The 14486-nt window shown below is 44.7% G+C and overlaps 1 protein-coding gene across 3 annotated transcripts in view; it reads right to left on the bottom strand.

Moving 5' to 3' along the window:
• MPP4 (MAGUK p55 scaffold protein 4) overlaps positions 1-14486 on the bottom strand; it is a 97368-nt gene that overhangs the window by 63967 nt on the left and 18915 nt on the right. The window lies entirely within an intron of this gene.

Here is a 14486-nt window from a genome sequence, read left to right as displayed (position 1 = left end):
CTGAGATTTTTTTTAAATTTCATTCAGTTAATTATTTTAAACATTTCAACAAATATTTTTAAATGCTACTGAGCCAAACAGAATGAAAGCACAAAACCTACAAATTCTGGGCATGTAGGTTCCAGCTATTCCCTTCTTATTACTGGGCTTAGTGCTACCCCTGGAAAGGCATATCTATAGTGTAGGGTCCATCCCAATAAGGTCCCCTTACCATGATGAGATAGTACACACTATTTGCTCATATGGTACATTTAGAAGCTCCATTTTTTTTCAATAGCTGTATTGCAAATTCAATTTATAATATACATATATCTTAACACTTGCTGCTGTAATTTTGTGTTTGCCAGCCATGGCCGCGTGCATATTTATAATAGTTCTTTGGATGCTCTGTTTTTTTTTATGTCACTATGATATTTCAGAAGTTTGTTGAAATTACAGGTACATTTTAAAAATGTAAAAGTACATAACGTCATTGCTTCATATAACTTTGGTTAACTAAATTTATCGAAATTAAACGAAATTAAACGAAAAATCCAGAAATCTTAAAATTTTCATTTTGGCCACATATCAAAATAATAGAATGACACTTCCTGTTCTGTACATATAACTTTCAGCAGTTTCCTCTCTATCATTACAGGAGGGATTAAAGTGAAAGGAGCAGGGAGGAAGAAAACTCTTGAAATATCTTTATACAGAAAATAGAATTAAAAATACAATCAGATGAAAACAGTTATATTTATCAGTATCTGGTTTTAAAATTGAAAAACAAATACAGTAGATACTTTCCTTAACCGGTTAAGGACCAAGCCCATTTTGACCTTAACCTCTTTAGGATGCCGGGCGTATGCATACGCCCTGCATCCCGAGTCCTTAAGGACGTGGGGCGTATGGGAATTGTGGGAATTCCGGAATTGTGGAATTGTGGGAATTCCGGTCCCCGCCGCTAGCCGGTTGGGGACCGGACCAGGATGCCTGCTGAAATCATTCAGCAGGCACCCCGGCACATTGCCCAGGGGGGTCCTGAGACACCCCCCCCCATGTCGGCGATCGCAGAAAATCGCATGTCAATTCAGACATGCGATTTTCTGCTATTCCGGGCTGATCGGGTCTCTGGTGACCCGATCACCCAGAAAAAAATAGGGATGATCGGAGTTGTCAGAGACAGCCCTGATCAACTGAGGGCTAGGAGTGAGGTTGCGGTGCTGCGATCTCCTCCTATCCCCTGCCATTGCTCAGAACTGATTCTGAACAATGGCAGAGCAGGACAGTGGGCTGCCATGGCAACCCCCGTTCTGCCCACCCCTGGATGTCAAGGGGAACGTGGGGAGAAGATGGAGGCCGGGTACCTGCAAAGAAGATGCCTGGGGACCCCGGATCGTCACTGACGACTGCTGGATCGTGGCTCAGGTCGGGAAGCGACGGTGGTGGGGGGGGGGGGGGGGTTTGGGGGGGTGGAATGAAAGTGAGACCACTTTTACAGTGGTGCCCAAACGGTAGCCCTCCAGATGTTGCCAAACTACAACTCTCAGCATGCCTAGACTGCCCGGGCATGCTGGGAGTTGTAGTTCTGTATTATCTGTCCCTTCAGATTTAGCAATTTTCATGAAATTTTTGAAAATTGCTTCTCTACATTGAAGCCTTCTAATTTTTTCAAGAAGCAAAAATATGTCCATTTTATGATGCCAACATAAAGTGGACATATTGTATTTGTGAATAAAAATAAAATTTATTGGGAATATCCATTTAGTAGAGAGCTTCAAAGTTAGAAAAATGCTAAATTTTCATGAAATTTGGGGATTTTTAAACAAAAAAGGATGCAGTAACGCCGAAAATTTACCACCAAAATAAAGTAGAATATGTCATGAAAAAACAATCTCAGAATCAGAATATTCGGTAAAAGCGTTGTCGAGTTATTAATTCGTAAAGCGACGGTGGTCAGAATTGCGAAAAAGGGCTCAGTCCTTAAAGGGGTATTCCAGGAATTTTTTTTATTTGATTATGCTACAGGGGCTGTAAAGTTAGTGTAGTTCATAATATAGTGTCTGTACCTGTGTGTGATGGTTTTCTCACAATTCTTATGTGATTTTCACCCCAATATTTATTTTTAACAGCTTTACAAAATTACTCATGTCTCAGATATATCCCAGCTTGCAATGCGGTCGAGACCTGACTCACTAGTCAGCTGATGACAGGGAGCCTGTCTTCTTCAATGGGTGGAGAGAGCAATCTGCAAGTAATGCAACAGCTGGAGGCACCCAGATTTAAAACCACAGGTCTGCAGCTCCTTTATGTTTCAATGGGTGGGGTGGCTGATGTGTGGGAAGGAGGAAAATGGAATCATGGGATTTGTAGGCAAACAAGAAAACTGAAAACAGGAAATAAAAGTTCACAAAAAGCCAGCCACAGTGTTATGGTAATCTCACAGCATAGTCCTTTAGCCCCAAGACAAGCACAGATCCTTCCTAAGCATGTCCATTACTGTCTGCCAGGTACATACTAAAATCACCTTATGTTGGAGAACCCCTTTAAGGTGAAAAAGGGCTGCGTCCTTAAGGGGTTAAAGGTGTACTCCGGTGAAAAACTTTTTTTTTTTTTTTTTTAAATAAACTGGTGCCAGAAAGTTAAACAGATTTGTAAATTACTTCTTTTAAAAAATCTTAATCCTTCCTGTACTTATTAGCTGCTGAATACTACAGTGGAAATTCTTTTCTTTTTGAAACACAGAGCTGTCTGCTGACATCATGACCACAGTGCTCTCTGCTGACATCTCTGTCCATTTTATGAACTGTTCAGAACAGCATAGGTTTGCTATGGGGATTTCCTTTTACTCAGGACAGTTCCTAAAAGGGACAGAGATATCAGCAGAGAGCACTGTGCTCATGATGTCAGCAGACAGCTCTGTGTTTCAAACGGAAAATAATTTCCACTGTAGTATTCAGCAACTAATAAGTACAGGAAGGATTAAGATTTTTTTAATAGATGTAATTTACAAATCTGTTTAACTTTCTGGCACCAGTTGATTTAAAAAAAAAAAAAAGTTTTTCACCGGAGTACCCCTTTAACGACGCAGGACGTATATTTACGTCCTGCGCTGGCTCCCGCTATATGAAGCGGGGTCGTGCTGCGACCCCGCATCACATCGCGTCGGTCCCGGCGCTCATCAACGGCCGGGACCGCGGCTAATACCACACATCGCCGATCGCGGCAATGTTCGGTATTAACTAGTGTTGAGCGGCATAGGCCATATTCGAATTCGCGAATATTCGCGAATATACGGACGAGTATTCGTCATATATTCGCGAATATTCGCATATTCTCGTTTTATTTTCGTGTATGCGAAAATACGCGTATGCGAAAATTAACATATGTGAAAATTCGCATATGCGAAAAGTAGCATATGTTAATTTTCGCATATGCGAATTTTCGCACGTCAGTCTCACACAGTAGTATTACAGCCTTCTTTACACCACACAAGCTGGAAGCAGAGAGGGGTGATCACTGTGATGTGTACTGTGAAGAAAAAAAAAACAAAAAAAAAACGAATATTCGTAATTACGAATATATAGCGCTATATTCGCAAAATTCGCGAATTCGCGAATATGCGATATTCGCGAATAATATTCGAATTGCGAATATTCGCGAGCAACACTAGTATTAACCCTTTAGAAGCTTTGACCGCCGCTTCTAAAGTGAAAGTATCCCGGCTAGTCAGTCGGGCTGTTCGGGACCACCGCGGTGAAATTGCGGCGTCCCGAACAGCTGACTGGACACCGGGAGGGCCCTTACCTGCCTCCTCGGTGTCCGATCGACGAATGACTGCTCAGTGCCTGAGATCCAGGCAGGAGCAGTCAAGCGCCGATAACACTGATCACAGGCGTGTTAATACACTCCAGTGATCAGCATAGGAGATCAGTGTGTGCAGTGTTATAGGTCCCTATGGGTCAATACTATTAAAATGATACCCATGGCTAGATACTTTTATATTTTTGTACCGCTTAAATAATTTTTTATTTTTCCGTATATAGGGCAATATGAGGGCTAATTTTTAGCGCCGTCATATGTACTTTTTATTGATATTACATTTGCATATATAAAACTTTTTGATAATTTTTTATTATTTTTGGGGGGAATAAAATGTGACCAAAAAGCAGAAGTTTTTTTTTTTTTTTTTTTTACATTCATGCCGTTCACCATTCAGGCTCATTAACATTATATTTTGATAGATTTGACATTTACTCACGCGGAGATACCAAATATGTTTAAAAAAATAATTTTTGCGCTTTTTGGGGGTAAAATGGGAAAAATGGACAATTTTCATTTTTATTGGGGGAGGGGATTTACTTTTTATTTTTACAATCTTCAACTTTTTTTTTTAACACTTTATGTACCCATAGGGGACTATCTATAGCAATCATTTGATTGCTAATACTGTTCAGTCTATGCATAGGACATAGCACCGATCAGTACCATCGGCTATCTCCTGCTCTGGTCTGCTCGATCTCAGACTAGAGCATGAGACGCCGGGAGACAGACGGAGGCAGGCGAGGGGACCTCCGTCCGCCATTACAGAGGATCGAATTGCTGCGGCAGCACTGCGGGCGATCCGATCATCTATTTTAACGTGTGCATTGCCGCAGATGCCGTGATCTGTACTGATCACGGCATCTGAGGGGTTAATGGCGGACATCCGCGAGATCGCAGATGTCGGCCATAACCTGCCGCGTATGACACGAGCACTGCTCCGATGCTTGCGGTCTTACACAGGATGTAAATGTACGTTCTGGTGCGCGAAGTACCGCCAAGCCAGGACGTACATTTAAGTCCGTGGTCGTTAAATGGTTAAATTAGTTCTCCAGCATTAGAAAAACAGAGCTGATTTATTTAAAAAAAACTACAGGACATGCTTGCATGCATATTGTGTGTGTGGTTTTGCAGCTAAGTTCCATTTAAGTGAATGGAGCTAAGTTGTAATACCACACACAACCGTTGGACTGGAGCAATGCTGTGTTGAGAAGAAATGAGCTCGTAACTACTGGATAACCCCTTAAAGTTTTACATCCCTCTAGTTTACAAACTGAACAATTTTTGACAACCCCCCTTTTCGCCATATTTGCTAGTCCCATATTTGAGATCTCTGGTAAATTTAAATGATTCAATAATGGTGTAAAACCACATGAAATTGTACTCAGGATTTTATTAAAGTGTACCTGTCATCAACAAAAACTTTTTATATACTGTAGATAATACCTTTAAAGGGGTATTACAGGCCAAAACTTTTTTTATATATCAACTGGCTCCGGAAAGTTAAACAGATTTGTAAATTACTTCTATTAAAAAATCTTAATCCTTCCAATAGTTATTAGCTTCTGAAGTTTTCTGTCTAACTGCTCAATGATGATGTCACGTCCCTGGAGCTGTGCATGATGGGAGAATATCCCCATAGGAACTGCACAGCTCCCGGGACGTGAGTCATCAGAAAGCAGTTAGACAGAAAACAGCAACTCAACTTCAGAAGCTAATAACTATTGGAAGGATTAAGATTTTTTAATAGAAGTAATTTACAAATCTGTTTAACTTTCCGGAGCCAGTTGATATATAAAAAAAAGTTTTTGCCTGGAATACCCCTTTGATGTATGTATAATTTATTATCTACATTATATAAAAAGTTTTTGTTGATGACAGGTACACTTTAATAAAATACTGAGTACAATTTAATGTGGTTTTACACCATTATTGTATAATTTAAATTTACCAGAGATCTCTAATTTGGGGACTGGCAAATATGGGGAAAAGGAAGGTTGTCAAAAATTGTAATATACATTGGTTAAAAAAATTTGTGTTTTTTTTGTCCCTGCAGTTATTGCCTGTGTGTCTCTATGAGGAGTCCAAATACAGGAAGTGAGGGTGGACAAGCAGGGTTCTGTGCACTGAGGACAAGCAGGGCTCTGTACACTAAGAAAAAGCAGGACAGTGTGCACTGAGGCTCTATAACATGCTCCTGGCTCATACATTAGGATGATTGACAAGCCAGGAGCCTGCACAGATCCCTGCTTGTCCTACCATAATTCTATTACAAATATACATATTATGATATTATCTAGAGATGAGCAAACTTACAGTAATTCGATTTGTCAGGAACTTCTCGGCTCGGTAGTTGCTGACTTTAGCCTGTTTAAATTAGTTCAGCTTTCAGGTGCTCCAGTGGGCTGGAAAAGGTGGATACAGTCCTAAAAGAGAGTCTCCTAGGACTGTATCCATCTTTTCCAGCCCACTGGAGCACCTGAAAGCTGAGCACCTGAAGTTTGCTCATCTCTAGTATTATCTGAATTATATAAAAAGTTTTTGTTGATGACAGGTACACTTTAAGTGACCCTCAACACATGTCAAGAAGTCCAGCTGTGGTAAGACCCACCCAACTGTTCCTGTAATAACAGCTATGAATACAGTGGTCTCTCAACATACAATATTAATTTGTTCCCCGGATGTCCATTGTATGTTGAAAACTATGGAAAATTGGTTATTGGTTCCAAAGAGCCATAAATGTTAACCCAAAGTAAGGAAACATGAAAATTAATTAAAGATCAGCATAAAAATTATACAAATAAACCATGTCCAGACTCTACCCACATCCACCTGACACTATGGCCTTCTCACTAATGTTATAAAAAATAAAAAACAAAAAGCAGAGCCAGTGCCAGCTGGAAGAGGGTCACCATCCTCTGGTTCAGCAGCGGGGTGGGGAGCACAGGGGAGAAGCAGAAACTGGGAACCTGTTGGAACTGTGCAATGTTCTCTTTCTGCCCATCTCTGGACCCAAAAGGGAGGCAACTGTAGAGCCCATATGCTGGAGGCCGGGGTGACTGCAAAAGAGTGGAGCTTTTGAGCAAATCATGACCGCAATCAGTCTTGGAGGCTGTCACTACGCCCACCTGTGCCCACTGCATACACCAGAGTAGATACTGCATTTGTAAGGCCAAATAGTACATTCTAACATCTGTAAAAACTATGCTACCATTGCCATTCAGAAAACAAACAAAAAAAATATTGTTTACTTCTGGCTGCTATGCTGTAGCTTCCTATTTTGACATGGATCAGGTCACAATCATTGGCTGAGCTGGAAGTTCCTGCAGGGTCAGCATGACATTGGAGGCAGGAACAGAAGTCTGGAGACTAGGTGCTGGTGGAAAGGAAGGTAAGTATGGGTTATTTTTATATTAGCTGCATTAAGGGGAATTTTTCCATGATGTGCCTGAAACCAAATCCAGTTGCCATAAAAGAATTGCAACCTTAACATGGTGTGTGTCACCAGACCATAATACAGTTTTATAGCTAGCTTGAAATTCTGTATTCACAAAGAAGGCATGGCTAAGCAAAGATGTACACCGGCACACCAAAATTATAGATAGTACAAACAAGTGCAAATTGTATTGAATAGAACAATACATAAACAAAGGACTATATAGACAGATTAAAACCACCTAAAAACATAACTGACCGAGGACTTCCGGTTCCGGCGCGGCCATGTGAGGAGCGGAGGGACGGAGCTCCTATACCCCACACCCCAGAACGGCACAGTACCGGGCGACTTTGCCCCGCTCGAGGTCCCTGCTCGAACCTGCACTCCCGTGGGGGCTACGGAGTTCAGCCAGCAGCGAAGATCTCGCTCCCCGTGATACACCGGGCAGCGCAGCGATATAGGAGTTCCGGTAGCTGACTGCAATAGCGGGTGCCGGAGAGGGGACCGGGATTACAGCTGGGCGGCCTAAGGAAGACTGCGGAGAACCCGGTGAGCACAATAGCGGGCGCACGCAGTCAGGACAAGCTCCGGTATGGGGAAAGGGGGCCCTCATCGGGTGTACTCAGCTGAGTACCTGCACAGCGCCACTCAGCACCATCTTGGCCCCTCTGAGCCACCACTGACTATTCTTCCCTGTTCCCTGCTGAGCTGCTATTACAACAAGACATTCCCACACTGACTCTAGGGAGTGAAGACATACCGGACATAACAGCCAGGTCATGGATAAATTTGTTCACAAGGGACCTCAGGGCCCGGCAGTCTCTGGATCACACGTATCTTCTGCGCCCTCTGGACCCCCCCGCCCCCCTACCCCTCAGCACGGGACCACAAACGGCGCCTCTATTCCTGCTGCAATGGAAGTGACTGGTAGCCAACTCCTGTTCTCTCAACTTGCAGAATCCCCTGGTCTGGGGGTCCAGCTCTCAGATGCCACGACCACAGGACCCTCTGTGGGGGGTTCACCGGCCCACCCTGATTTACAGGCACTGGCCGCAGCGCTAGTTTCTCTCATCACCCCCACGATACAGAAAACTTTAGAAAATACCATACGTGACACCCTAACGCAGATACGCACGGACTTGGGCGCTCAGGAGGGCCGCATTGGCGAGATGGAGCATAGAATTGTTGCGCTTGAGGATGAGAACAGCAGCCTGGCTACCAAATTGCGCCAAATGGACACGGATTTATGCTATGTTAGCGGAAAGCTGGAAGATTTAGAGAACCGTTCACGGCGCAGCAATCTGCGTTTGGTAGGCGTTACTGAGTCTCTCCTTCCTGCGGACCTTCAAGACTTTTGCGAGAGTGATCTACCTAAAGCGCTGGGTCTGCCACACAAATGCAGGGTGGAAAGGGCACACCGTATAGGCAAATTGCCTGACCGTAATGTTGCTTCCAAGGCGGGTGCAGATAGCCGTCCGCGCCAAGTCATATTTAAACTGCTCGACTACAACGACAAGGTTAGCATCCTGAGGGCGTTTCGAAAGCGCACAACACCTCTGACATTCCGTAACAAGAAGTTGCTGATATTTGAAGATTTTTCGGCTGATGTAGCGAAGAGAAGGAAAGCTTTCAGCAATGTTTGCACTGCCTTATACAATGCCAAACGCCGCTTTCAACTGCAATACCCAGCCACATTAAAAGTGCACATGCCGGATGGATCTGTTCGCTCCTACCAGACTCCGTCAGCAGCCGAGGCGGAACTGCGAGATGTGCTAGGGGTGTTCCTGTCTCCTCTCATGTCTGAAAAAAGTGAGGTCCACATCCAGTCAGAGGGTTGCCATCTTTCCACACAGGGCTTCCCTCACTGTTGGAGTTACAGATATGGTTTTTTCATGTTTTTTTTTATATAATTTCAATGTTTTTTTCTTACGAGCTGCGCAAGCAGGGGCACACTCTAAGTTGAAGGGTTTAGGATTACTGTGGTGCTCCCCTTCTGCGAGCTCTTGTCATGTGCTGAGGTACTTCGATAACTTGCGCTGGCGGTCCCTGCTCTTCCCCTGTCTGCCCATAGTTCTGGGAGTTTCCCTTGGGTGGGTTTTTGTGTTATGTCCCTACGTCTCCCTGTGCATTACTGCTACCCTTCCTCACTGTATTCACGATGTGTAGAATTGTTTCGTGGAATGTGAAGGGTCTAAGATCACCTCAGAAGAGAATGTCCATTCTTCGATATCTCAAGCGCTTGAGGCCGGATGTGGTTCTTTTGCAGGAGACACATCTGACCGCAACCGATTTCCCTAGAATGAGGAAGTTGTGGGTGGGTAGTGTGTATGGTTCCCCGGCGGTGGACCGAAAGGAGGGTGTATTGATTCTGATACACAAGGCATTCCAACACCATTTGATCTCCCATACACATGATGATGAGGGACGTCTTTCCCATATTTCCTTAGTACATGGCGAGCAATCTTATGCTATTTATAATGTATATGCACCGAATGGAGATAACGCCTCTTTCTTTCGTTCCCTAACAGATGAGTTAACTAGTTCAGCAGGTCTACAGGTAGTGGTTGGAGGTGACCTGAACTCGGTGGTGGATCCTCTGGTGGACAGGAGAGGGGCGACATCAACGCCAGTGGCCATCCGACAGAGTGACAGGGTCCTGCAACCGTTCCTATCCAGTACAGGCTTGGTGGATGCCTGGAGACATTTTCATCCCGACGGTCGTGAGTACACGCACTACTCCCACACACACAATTCCTGGTCCCGAATTGATTACCTCATGATAAGTCCTTCCCTTTGCCCTAGGGTGACTGTAACGGACATCTCTGACCTGATCATTTCTGACCACTCCCCTGTAGTGTTGGAGTTTCGGCAATCACACCCGAGGGGGACCGACTTTTTGTGGCGCTTCCCTTCTTATTTAGCGAAGGATGAGTCTTTTCAAGATCTTCTTCGGGGGTGGTGGCTGGAATTTCAAACTGACAATGCCCTACATGAAGGGGACCCTGCCCTTTTCTGGGAGACAGCCAAGGTAGTCCTGAGAGGTAAAATAATGGCCTATCATTCCACGTTAAAACGTAAGTCGCAAGAGGGCCATGCGGCCGCCAGTTCTCGCTTAGCCGCAGCGTACTCCAAGTTTGTGTCCTCCTCGACCCCCCCCAATAAACTGGAGTGGCAGACAGCACGTGCCGACTATGAACTATGGTTAGATAGGAGGGAGCGGGTTTATCGCTCACATTACGATCTCCAGATGTTTAAACAAGGAAACAAGGCAGGTCGCTTGCTGGCTAGACTGGCGAAGGGCCCACATTCATCTACGCATGTGCTTGCTCTGAAAGACACCCAGGGCCACATTAGTAGAGATCCGAAGGCTGTAAGTGCTTTATTGGGTGCTTACTATACAGACTTGTATTCCGCTCCACCTGACGCAGGTACTGAGGGCCGGGACTTTTTGGACAAAGTGAGTCTCCCAAAGCTGTCTGAGGACCAACGACGAGAGCTGAACATAGCCATCACAGTAGAAGAGGTTAGGGGGGCTATCAGATCTCTAGCCAATGGGAAGGCCCCGGGACCGGACGGTTATCCGGGGGAATTTTATAAACCCCTTGTTGATCAAGTCACTCCTGCCCTGACGGCTTATTTTAATGGTGTCCTGTCTGGTGGAAACTTGTCGGCGGGAGCAAAACTAGCCTTCATTAAGGTTCTCCCCAAGCCGGGCAAGGATCCGCTAGATCCTGGCTCCTATCGTCCAATATCACTTATTAATCAGGATGTTAAATTACTTACCAAAATATTAGCGGACCGGTTAGCGAAACTGTTGCCCGAGTTGATAGGGGATCATCAAGTGGGCTTTGTAAAAACGCGTTCAGCTGTCACGAACATAAGGAAGGTTCTAGCAGTCATGGATAGTGTAGGCAGAAGGCCTGCGGCTATGCCCCACCCTGTACTGCTCGCTGTAGATGCGGAAAAAGCGTTCGATAATGTCCGGTGGGATTGGTTGCATTTGGTTCTAGAACGCTTTGGTATCACAGGGAGGTTCAGTGGTTTCCTGGAAAACCTCTATTCTGGCCTGGCAGCCAGGGTGTATACCCCGGGCTTTTTGTCTCCATATATCCAACTGCATAGAGGGACACGACAGGGATGTCCTTTATCGCCCCTTTTGTTTGATTTAGCAATCGAACCCTTGGCGCGCTTTCTGCTCGCTTCGGATACGTACAAAGGCATAGCGGTGGGTTCCAGAGAACTCAAAATATCCCTGTTTGCAGATGATGTGCTACTGTTCTTGGATGACCCAGGGCGGGATGTTCCCAAGGTATTGTCTTTTCTAGCCGGGGTGGAAGGTTTCATGGGCTATAAAGTGAACGCATCCAAAAGTGTGCTCCTTCCTTTGGGGAAGGGCCCGCCTCACTGGGGGCGTATGGCCGGGGATTTAGGGATCACTTATAGCACTTCTTCCATTCTCTACCTGGGGATTAGGATAGGGAGAACCGCAGATACACTATATGCGTTGAATTTTACCCCGGTGATTAAGAAGATAGGGGACGAGTTAGCACGGTGGAAAGACCTTCCGCTGTCCTTTATGGGACGTTGTCATCTGGTGAAGATGATAAGTTTTCCAAGGCTACTTTACCCTTTGCAGACACTCCCAATATTGCTGAAGCACGTAGATGTCAGGACACTCAACGCAGCATTCACTAAATTCATATGGCATGGGAAGAGACCCAGAATTGCGCTTAAAAAGTTGATGCTGTGTAGGATTGAGGGGGGGGTCTACCTTCCCAATGTGAGGGGTTACAACTTGGTGTGCTTGTTTCGCAATGTGATGGATTGGTTGCATGATTCATCATACTTCTCTAACCTATTGATTGAGCGAGAGCTGGCGGCACCGTGGTCATTGACAGCCCTACTACATACTTCCTACGCTAAGTTACCCCCGCAGGTCAAGAGCTCGCAGGTCCTTAGGGATACCATTATTACATGGAAGGAGCTCCGTAAGACTTTTGGCCTACCGCACTTGTTGTCCAAGCGAATGCCACTCAGAGGACACCCTGAATTTTCTCAAGGGACTTCATCTGCCTGGCTTGCTCTTTGGGAAAGGGAGGGGGTTTTGAGGGCTAGAGATTTATGGGACGAGGATCGAAGGTCATGGCTTTCACCTGCAGAGATGGTAACTAAATTTTCTTTACCCCAAACTCAATTGATCTATGCAAATCAATTATACTCCTTTTGTTCGACCCGACTTAGGAACCTGACAGTTGAAGCCCCTGTCCATTCTTTTGATGACATAGTGGGGGATGGTCCGAGGAAGACTTCCATTTCCCAACTATACCTAGCTTTACGGGGGAGACTTTTGAAATTCGACCCAAAACGCCTGTTTACCACGTGGGAGAGATGGACTGGGGACCCAGACATTCATGAGACTATACTTACGGGATGGGAAGCGGTCTGTAAACAAGTTATAAATGAACGTTGGAGGGAGACCTATTTTAAAGTTTCCCACGCAGCCTTGTACGGCTTTAACATCCCACCGTCACCTTGTTTCCCTGAGCGTATAACACACTGCCCCAAATGTCTTACACCTATGACGAATCTTTTTCACGGGATCTGGGACTGTGCTCACTCGGCTGGCTACTGGCGTTCGGTCTGCTCCTACATCAGAGACCACTGGCGGGTAAGTCTTCCTTTTAAAATTCAGACCCTTATATTTCACCAGCTTCGTCCTCCGGAGGAGGATCAGACGGGGATCCAGAGGATCCCTAAAATAATACATGTGGTCTTGCTGGTTGCTCTCCGATGCTTGTTTCTCCGGTGGTTGGAGGACCGGGTACCGGACCTGCAATTATTAATAACTCAACTGAAGTTCTTTTTAGGGGTGGACAGATTGGATGCTGAACGCCATTGCAACTCTGGCACGGCACGCTTCTTTGAAAAATGGACACCGTTCATTCTTACCCACTATAATCCCCGGGAGGTAGCGGACATAGTATATCCTTTTAGACACACCACATGGTACCTTATGGAATCATTGAAAGGGACGCTGGGGGCATTACAACTTCCTGATTCAATTTAGACTGTAAGGATAAAGCTTATTGAATCTTCGGGGAGAGAGGGAATCCTGCATCCCTTCACTACAGCACCTCAATATTTGTCATTTTTAAGACAGCTGTTGTATTGTATGTTGGATCGCGGTCCATTATTTTTCCCAGATGGGGATCGTGATATTTCTGATATGTTTTTGTATTATTCTGAAAATGTTGAATAAAAATATATTGCAAAAAAAAAAAAACATAACTGACCCAGCCAAGTGGAAGCATCTGGAATTTCAGTGGATCTTGAAGGTCCTGGACATTTAACGGATGAAGGAACTTACTGCATACCTCGATCATCGTATGGCGCGTCATTCTAAAACTTAGTTCTACTGGATGGCTTTTCAGGAAAATCCTGAATACCGCGCCCTTCTGCACGCTTAACCCTCCGTAACTGGGTTATTGGGAACCTCCCCCCCTGCTTGGAGTCTTGTGTGTTATTGCCCGTAGTTGGTGTGTCTGCTGTGTGTTGCCCTTGTCTACCTATCCCTTCCCCCCCTTCATGTCTCCCCCCCCCCCACATGCCCCCCTCACTTCCCTGTATGCTGTTCTCTCTCTGTTATGCCAATGGCACTTGCAACGTGACCTTATTCCCGTAACCCCCTTTGAGGTTTTGGCTACCCTGCCTACTGATAAGGATTGTTCCTGATTTCGTATTTGTTATATTTCCCTCTGCGCAGGGATGGTTTTATGCTATACTTGAAAACTGAAAATAAAGAATTATAAAAAAAATCACACAAACCTATAAACCTACCACACCCTCTCCATACAGACAATAACAATAAAACAGCCATATCCCCTCCAAAGATGATATAATGCCCCCAAAATACATAAAGTGCACACATGTATTAAACCAAATAAATAAGAATAAATTCCAGTAGCAGCAATCTGTATATCTTAATCTTCTAAGTGTAAACTTCTACTGAAAAAATATACAAATGACAATGATGAAATAAACACTTTAGATATTATAAAGTGTACAAAATAGGATAAATACCACCTTAGCCAATAACATCAGTAAACATAGGAGTGGGGAGGAGGGTAAGAGCCACTCTGTGACTGTAGGGGAAAGAACAACCTCACGCACTAAGGCAGAGTTGTCATTGCAAATGTAGCTTACTTAACATATTAACCCAGAAACTAGTAGGAGTAACTGCTGAATTATA

This window comes from Hyla sarda, chromosome 8 (assembly GCF_029499605.1).
Source record: "Hyla sarda isolate aHylSar1 chromosome 8, aHylSar1.hap1, whole genome shotgun sequence".
Lineage (NCBI taxonomy): Eukaryota > Metazoa > Chordata > Amphibia > Anura > Hylidae > Hyla > Hyla sarda.
Note: the sequence above shows the minus strand (reverse complement) of the source record. Positions and strands in the feature narration are given on the sequence as shown.